The following is an 8,706-nucleotide window of genomic DNA, read 5'->3' as shown; positions in this document are numbered from 1 at the left end:
AAGGGTCACTGAAAATACCAGGCATATAAATCGAAATAGAAATCGATGCCATACAGAAGCCTTCCATGTATATGAAGATTGTTAATTCATTTATACCAAGGAAGGTGACGGTCACAAGGGGTCATTCTCTGCGTCTGGAGGAGAGAAGGTTTTTCCACAAACATAGAAGAGGATTCTTTACTGTTAGGGCAGTGAGAATCTGTAATTCCTTGCCTGAGGAGTTGGTGATGGCGAACTCAGTCGAGGGGTTCAAGAGAGGCCTGGATGTCTTCCTGGAGCAGAACAATATTGTATCTTACAGTTATTAGGTTCTTTAGAAGGACGTAGATCTGTGAATTTATTCTGACGGAATAAAGGCTGAACTGGGTGGACAAATGACTTTTTTCGGCCTTGCTAACTACCGTATGTTACTATGTTACTAATTTATTATACGTAAGAATCTAAAATGTTACATCTATAAAGCATATTTGTCTGACTGCACTTAGTCCATTTTTTCCACATTTGCACAGTGAAAATAATTTTACTTTAGCATTCAATAGTTATGAATATATACATGAAGTATATATATGTAGTGTACAAAAAAGCAACAACCCAGATCTCAAGGTTGGCTTCCTTTGTGGACAGACCCAGTCAGAAACGATGTACAAAACAATGCCACAATAGAGATATTGATAAATGAACCACAAAGCACAAATAATAAAAGGAACTAGCAAATTAGTAATAGGAAATGGGATCTGGATAGAAAATCCAAACCAGGAATAGACCTACATTAATGGGTAATTAGATGACTACAGTCAGGTTATTGTTTAGGCCATCTGGTCAAAATGACCTCAACCTCTTTGTCTAAAGCACTTTAGGATTCCACAGTATCTTAATCCTGTCTTCTTGTCATCATTCATTAGCTTTGTAAATTAGAAAAAAATAATAATTAAGTGTGTCAGTGCTGCTTCATTGCTACGTCTATGGTTCTGCAACTAGAGAAGGTAGTAATGATGGTGCTTCTTCAGGAAATAAGCTTTCATGCAATTATACATGTCGTTGGAAAATCTTGCAAAATGATGCATTTTCTTAAAAAAAAAGAAAATAAGAGTATTGCCTTTTAATGTTCTATCATTACTTAATGTAGAGTTAAAAGGGGGGTCAGAAATTCAGCTTCCTTAACCAAACAGTATGCAATAAAAAAATCACACACTTTTCAGCAATAAATATTTACACAGTTGTATTATGGCATAATAGATATTCTGAGTTCTGCAAAGCCATTTACAGCACCCATACCGCCTGCTAGTCCATCCTATAGCTAGGCATTTCTTCTAGGGGAAATAATAAAGGCATGAGAAAGCCGAACAACATTCAATACTATGTGGACTCTGTGTTTTGCTGCACAGAGTCCATGTATACGTGCTAACTGCTAACATATTTATTAGCCCTTGGTTGGACTATATGGCAGCAGGTTTACTAATCCTCTACTGATAATCTGCTGATAAAACAGAAATTTTAGCAAAACTGCAGCAAGCAACCTAATAAGTTATATATCACTGGAATTGGGGTCTCAGTCTCTACCTTATGCTGCTCTCAGATTAGTTGGCAAAAACCAGGTGAGAGATTCCCTTTACTTAAGAAGACCTGGTATTTACCCTATTAGATCAAAAAGACATGGTGGACAGCATTATGAGCAGCCTCTTCTTACCTCAGCACTCCTGATATCTCTAGTATTAGTTCAGAAAGAGAGTGATCAGCAGTGTAAGCAGCCTCTTCTTACCTTAGCACTCCTGATATCTCCAGCATTAGATCATAAAGCTGGTGATCAGCAGTGTAAGCAGCCTCTTCTTACCTCAGCATCCTGGTATCTCCATTATTAGATCAGATAGACAGAGCAGACCTCAGCAATGTTACTGGCTGCACTTGCCATCTCGAGGTTTCGATCATATAAGCATAGACCAGTATGAGCAGCCTTTTTTTTAACCTTAGCACTCCTGGCATCTCCAGTATTATATATATTGAAAGAGAGGGTAGCCAGTAATGTGAGCAGCCACTTCTTACATCAGCACCCCTGGTATCTCCAGTATTAGATCAGATGTAGAGGGTGGACAGTAGTGTCTGTGCCCTCTTAATATTTCAGCAACCCTTGTATCTTCAGTACTTAATCAGGGTGGACAGCAGTGTAAGTGACCTCTTCTTAGCTTAGCATTTCTGGTATCTCCAAACTTAGATGATATATACACAGTAGACAGTAATGTGACTTTCTTTTGTGTACCTCAGTAACCATGGTATCTCCAGTACTTAATTAAGATGGGCAGCAGTGATAAGTAGCTTCTTCTTCTTAGCTTACCACTTCTGATATCTCCAGTATTAGATCAGATATATAGAGTAGACTGTAATGTTACTGGCTTTTTCCTTCCTCTGCACCCCTGGTATCTCCAGTATTAGATCATATACACAGGATGGACAGCAGTGTAAGCAGCCTCCTCTTACCTCAGCACCCCTGGTATCTCCAGTATTAGATCATATACACAGGATGGACAGCAGTGTAAGCAGCCTCCTCTTACCTCAGCACCCCTGGTATCTCCAGTATTAGATCATATACACATGGTAGACAGCAATGTGAGCAGCCTCTTCTTACCTCAGCACCCTGGTGTCTTCAGTATTAAATCATATGCACAGGATGGACAGCAGTGTGAGCAGCCTCCTCTTACCTCAGCACCCCTGGTATCTCCAGTACTAGATCATATACACAGGGTAGACAGCAGTGTGATAGCTTCTTCTTACCTCAGCACCCTGGTGTCTTCAGTATTAAATCATATACACAGGGTGGACAGAAGTGTGAGCAGCCTCCTCTTACCTCAGCACCCCTGGTATCTCCAGTATTAGATCATACACAGGATGGACAACAGTGTGAGCAACCTCTTCTCACCTCCGCACCCTGGTATCTCCAGTATTAGATCATATACACAGGATGGACAGCAGTGTGAGCAGCCTCCTCTTACCTCAGCACCCGTGGTATCTCCAGTACTAGATCATATATACAGGGTGGACAGCAGTGTGAGCAGCTTCTTCTTACCTCAGCACCCCTGCTATCTCCAGTATTACATCATACACAGGGTGGACAGCAGTGTGAGTAACCTCTTCTCACCTCCGCACCCTGGTATCTCCAGTATTAGATCATATACACAGGATGGACAGCAGTGTGAGCAGCCTCCTCTTACCTCAGCACCCCTGGTATCTCCAGTACTAGATCATATACACAGGGTAGACAGCAGTGTGATAGCTTCTTCTTACCTCAGCACCCTGGTGTCTTCAGTATTAAATCATATACACAAGTTGGACAGCAGTGTGAGCAGCCTCCTCTTACCTCAGCACCCCTGATATCTCCAGTATTAGATCATACACAGGATGGACAGCAGTGTGAGCAGACTCTTCTTACCTCAGTACCTCTGGTATCTCCAGTATTAGATCATACACAGGATGGACAGCAGTGTGAGCAGCCTCTTCTTACCTCAGTACCTCTGGTATCTCCAGTATTAGATCATACACAGGGTGGACAGCAGTGTGAGCAGCCTCTTCTTACCTCAGCACCCCTGGTATCTCCAGTATTACATCATACACAGGGTGGACAGCAGTGTGAGCAGCTTCTTCTTACCTCAGCACTCCCGTTATCTCCAGTGTCAGAATATCCACCAAGAGATCATCTTCCTACACATAAAAGGAGGTTTGGAGCTTTCTACTGCACATGTTTACATGCATGCATCCTATTAACCTTTTTTAAAGATTTCTGCCATTATAAAAAAGATGGCAGCCATTTTAATGTATTATAGCGATTACCTCTGTAGACAAAACAAATATGGTTTGCTAAATAAATATACTTAGGAATATATTTATTATGACATTTTCTTGCTTTAATTTTTCTCCCCAGGAAACCACTTTAAGAATTACAACCAAATGTTAAAGTGGAAAGACTTTCGCTCCACCATTTATCTTTGCTACATAATGAATAACTAGACATATGCAGTTCACTGTAGAATGCAGCTCATTGGTGTGAACTGTCCTTCCTTTATTTTACTGACTCATTTTCTTTGAAGCTTGGGGGAAACAGGTGTTGTGTTCTGGCCAATTACTAGGTACACATCTGTTTTGGGCTATCTTCAATTGGGTCTGGAGCGACCAAATCCTTTTAACTATGTCTCTAAAGGATGGGTTACCCATGAGACAATAGAAGTGTAATTTGTCAGATCGTCTTCATTACTAACAGTTATATATTGTTAAATACAGCTTTTTTTTCCCCATTTTGTTATATCAATATGATTTTTTTTCTGTTCAAACATCGTTTTGATGATTACACTTGATTTTTAATAATTTATTTCCTTGAGCAAACACTCCCTATAGAAGCACTTACATGTCCTAGACATGTTTTGGATCCCTTTTTTCGAGTAATTATTTCAGAAGAATTTGATGGCACTTGTAACAGCCAACTGGCTGACAGCTGTTGGGAATAGAGAAAAACACGAGGCATGATAAAAATCGAATTACACAAACTTTAAAGTGAAATTCAGAAATCATACACATTCCTTTTCCAGACTGATATTCATAAAGAAACATGAAAAGTGCTAAAGCAATTAATAACAAGTGTCATATGGATGACGAAAAATGCACATATACTGCTCCCAAAATACAGCCAGAAAAACTCTATATAATAGATATGCATCTGACAAAGTAATAAGGAGCATATGTCAGAATTATTTAAATATATACAAAACATTATACTCAATCCACAATGTTAAAACCATTAATATATACCACTAATAACATTATTAAAGCTGTATACTTTATATTCAAATTTAGTTCATGAAATGTGAAGGATTTTTTCACCCAAGCCAAAAACTTTAAGGGTATTCTCAAGTTTGAATTTTATCTCCTATCCAAAGTATAGGGGATAGCTTTCCGACCGCCATGTTTCCCACCAATCCTGAGAACTGGGACTTTGAAGAGCCCCAGCTGAATGAAATGGAGGTCGATCATGCGCACTGTCTCTTCTTTCATTTTAATTGGAGTGCTGATCAGCCGAGCACTATGCTCAGCAATCTCCGGCACTCCCATTGCGAATGAATGTAATGACAGAGCGCATGATTGACCTCAACTCTATTCTCCTGGATCTGCGTGGGCCATGGTGATCCGACCCCCAGTGATCAGAAAGGTATCCCCTATCCTGTGCATAATTTTTAAATTTGAGAAAAAGTAATAAGAAAGGAATGTAAATGCGTAACAAGACACCATGCACATGACAAAACCTGGATAGCAGTACATCAAGTCCCTTCAATTCTTGATGTGCCTCTGTATGACACTGTAAAACGGAAACATCCATAGCACAGCAACCACTAGAAAGTTTTTGGACCCATATAGTTCACTAATCCGGGTTGCCTACGTAGTCATTTAAAATTCCAATTAATCTGATGCTGGGTTATACAAATTTAATGAGACCCCCATACATTGAAAATGTAGCCTTTTAATCTCTTCCACTCTCACAAGAGAAGTCCCTCACCCCCACACTTTGCATTTGGGATGTATTCGCATTTTGAGTTTAAAAATGTAATAAAGGGACACATTTATCAAGTTGCATGTGTCGGAATTTTGACATAATTTTCTAAACAAGAACCCCTGTCCTTTATGACTTATACAACATTAATTATGTACATAATAAAAAGAAAAAATACCGTAGTCAGCTCACCGGTAAGGGTGTGTAGTTCCCAATGTAGACCAGAGCCTCACACAGATCAGGGCAGATCAGCCACAGTATGAACAGGCAAAGAGCCGAAGGATCCAGCGATGCAGGCTGTTAGTCTTCTATTAATAAAATATAGTTTTTATTTGAGACATTAAAAGAACAAATTTAGTCCACATGATAGCAAACATGGTGGCAAATGTGTACAGATACTTAGAAATGGGACTTACGCGTTTCAACTTTTGTCTTAATCATGGTCTTACCTTCAAGTCTGAAAACAGACCTATATATCTCAAGGGATGTAGACTCATAGTAGTTTGATTGGTCAAAGAACATCATTAAAAGCAAACAGGTGTACCTGAACACACAATGAATGGAGATATATAATGACAAGCCTATGCTGGAGGGAAAAAATAATTTAATGAATACATTAAAAAAAAAAATAATATTACAGAATTAATTCTTGTCTTCAATTGAGTCCAAGGGGCACTCGGGTCTCTAGTGAAAATATCCAATAGGACTCTATTTATCAATTTGCTTCTCTGATCACCCTCATGGCAAGGTCTGTACACCTTTTCTATACCACAGAAATTAAAACCACAGACATCACCTTTATGTGCGTTTGCAAAGTGTTTCGAGACTTCAGATGCGGATACTGCAAGGGGATTGATTGCATCAGAGAGATGTTGTCTGATGCGGATTTTCAGCGGACCTGTGGAACAGCCAACATACTGTCTCTTGCACAATGTGCATACAGTGCAGAATATTTGCTGTGTTACAATTCAAGAAGTGATGGGAATGGGAAGCTTGATGAATTAAAACTGGATTGGAATGTATCAGGTTTTTGCACATATTCATATGCCTTGCAGCGATTATCCCCACAGTTGAAATATCTTTTTATATTTAACCATGTTTTTTGTTTATAACCCTGATTTGGGTTACTGCAAAAAAGACTTGGAGATAATATAAAACCCAATGTCGGTGGTCTTTTAGCTACAAAATGAATAAAATTGTGTAGTAACTGTTTTAATTCATTGTCCTAATTAAGAGGCAAATATTTTTTAATAATAGCAATAATATTTTAATGATGACTGTATTCAATTGAAAACGTTGCTAGAGGACTGTGATTTTTATTTAGCATTTTGTTCTTTTTTTCTAGTAATGTTTTATGTTCTACATTAGAAACCATTGTCTTTGCTTTAGTTAATGATGACCATTTTGGATATTCTCTTTTATATAGTCTTCCACAGATTTTGTGAGATTCGTACACGTACATTTTTTCATCAGAACAATTGTGTTTCGTGCTGATCAATTCCCCAAAGGGTATGTTTCTTTTAATGTATGGAAGGTGACATGATTGAGCTGTCAAAATAGAGTTATAAATAGTTATAAAGCCATTTCTATAGCTTTGGGACTCCAGCGAACCACAATAAGAGCCATTATCCACAAATGGCAAAAACATGGAACACTGGTGAATCTTCCCAGGAGTGGTCGGCTGACCAAAATTCCCCCAAGAGCGCAGCAGCGACTCATCCAGAAGGTCACAAAAGACCCCACAACAATATCCAAAGGACGGCAGGGCTCACTTGCCTCAGTTAAGGCGAGAGTTCATGACTCCACCATAAGAAAGAGACCGGGAAAAAAAGTCCTTCAGGGCAGAGTTCCAAGACGAAAACTACTGCTGAGCAATAAGATCATAAAGGCTCATCTAAGTTTTGCGAGCAATTCTTTCCCGGAAATTGCTAGGAGGAGGCACGATCAGCTGAATATACAGACGCTGTAAGGCGGGGGACCTGGGTGACAGGCTGACACACGCAGTGCACATGCCCAGGAATCCTAGCCCCCCACTGTGCATAATGCATAACACACTGCGGGGCAGGGATTCCCAAGATGGGTGGCCGCACTGCCCGCACAGGCGCAGTCTTCAAGCCTGGCTGGGACGTCAGACGGCCAGAGCTTACTGCGCCTGCCCCACACAGTTGTACACAGCGCAGGCGCAGGTTTTGAAGCGAAAACAGCACGGAGGGGGCGGCGCCAAAAGCACCTGAAGATTGGAGTGACGGCAGAGTACCGGTTCAAGCAGGGGAGTGAGGACCTGCCTCCATGGACAAAGCCAGGTATTTTGGATAAATTTCAAAGCGCTTTATTTTGGGAATACATGAACAAAAAACTAAAAGAGCCACCTTGTTAGAATGCAGCATTACTGCTGCACAAGGTGGTTCTTTTAGTTTATAACGGCTGGAGGGGGTGACAGTGGCCCTTTAAGAACTGCATTTTGTTTTACTTGTGTTATCTTTCTCTAATACCTACATTTGTTTGGTGATCTGAAACATTTAAGTGTGACAAATATGTAAAAGAATAGGAAATCAGGAAGGCAGCAAACACTTTTTCACACAACTGTAGATATTTATAAAGGGCATTTTAGATATCAAACAAGCACTTAAGGTCCTTTCTAAAAGTTATTGACCATCAGTACAAATGTTTGCTCACAATCTTTTTCCAGTGTAAACATACTCAGCACTCGAAGGGCAAATGATCATTTCATTGTTTGTCATTAATTTTCATGTTTTACGCAGACATAAAAATCATTGTTTTTCTTTGGTATATCCCGTTATGTCAGCAGGGGCAATACTGTACCATGTATGAGAGGAGCACAGCTGCTTGATTGTATGAAACACTTGTAGATGTTTGTATTAAAACTTGTAGATGTCAATAACCAAACATTGATCGGCTTGCCATGAACAGTGACCATCACACATCGCGGGCAATTTAACTGTCCATGTTCAAGAAATTCTAGAAAAACTGACCTCCAAATAAAGGTAAGGCGCTGTTCACAAGTCCATTTACCTATTTCATTTAGAACAGACAAAAGGAAATAGGATCTTGTGCAGTCATGTTACAAATAGAAGTAGAGAGTTGATTTATTTGTAGTCTGTCTAATTAACCAAATGTACCCCATATACAGTGGGGCAAAAAAGTATTTAGTCAGTCAG

Source organism: Ranitomeya imitator, chromosome 6, assembly GCF_032444005.1.
Source record: "Ranitomeya imitator isolate aRanImi1 chromosome 6, aRanImi1.pri, whole genome shotgun sequence".
NCBI classification, from domain to species: domain Eukaryota; kingdom Metazoa; phylum Chordata; class Amphibia; order Anura; family Dendrobatidae; genus Ranitomeya; species Ranitomeya imitator.
Note: the sequence above shows the minus strand (reverse complement) of the source record.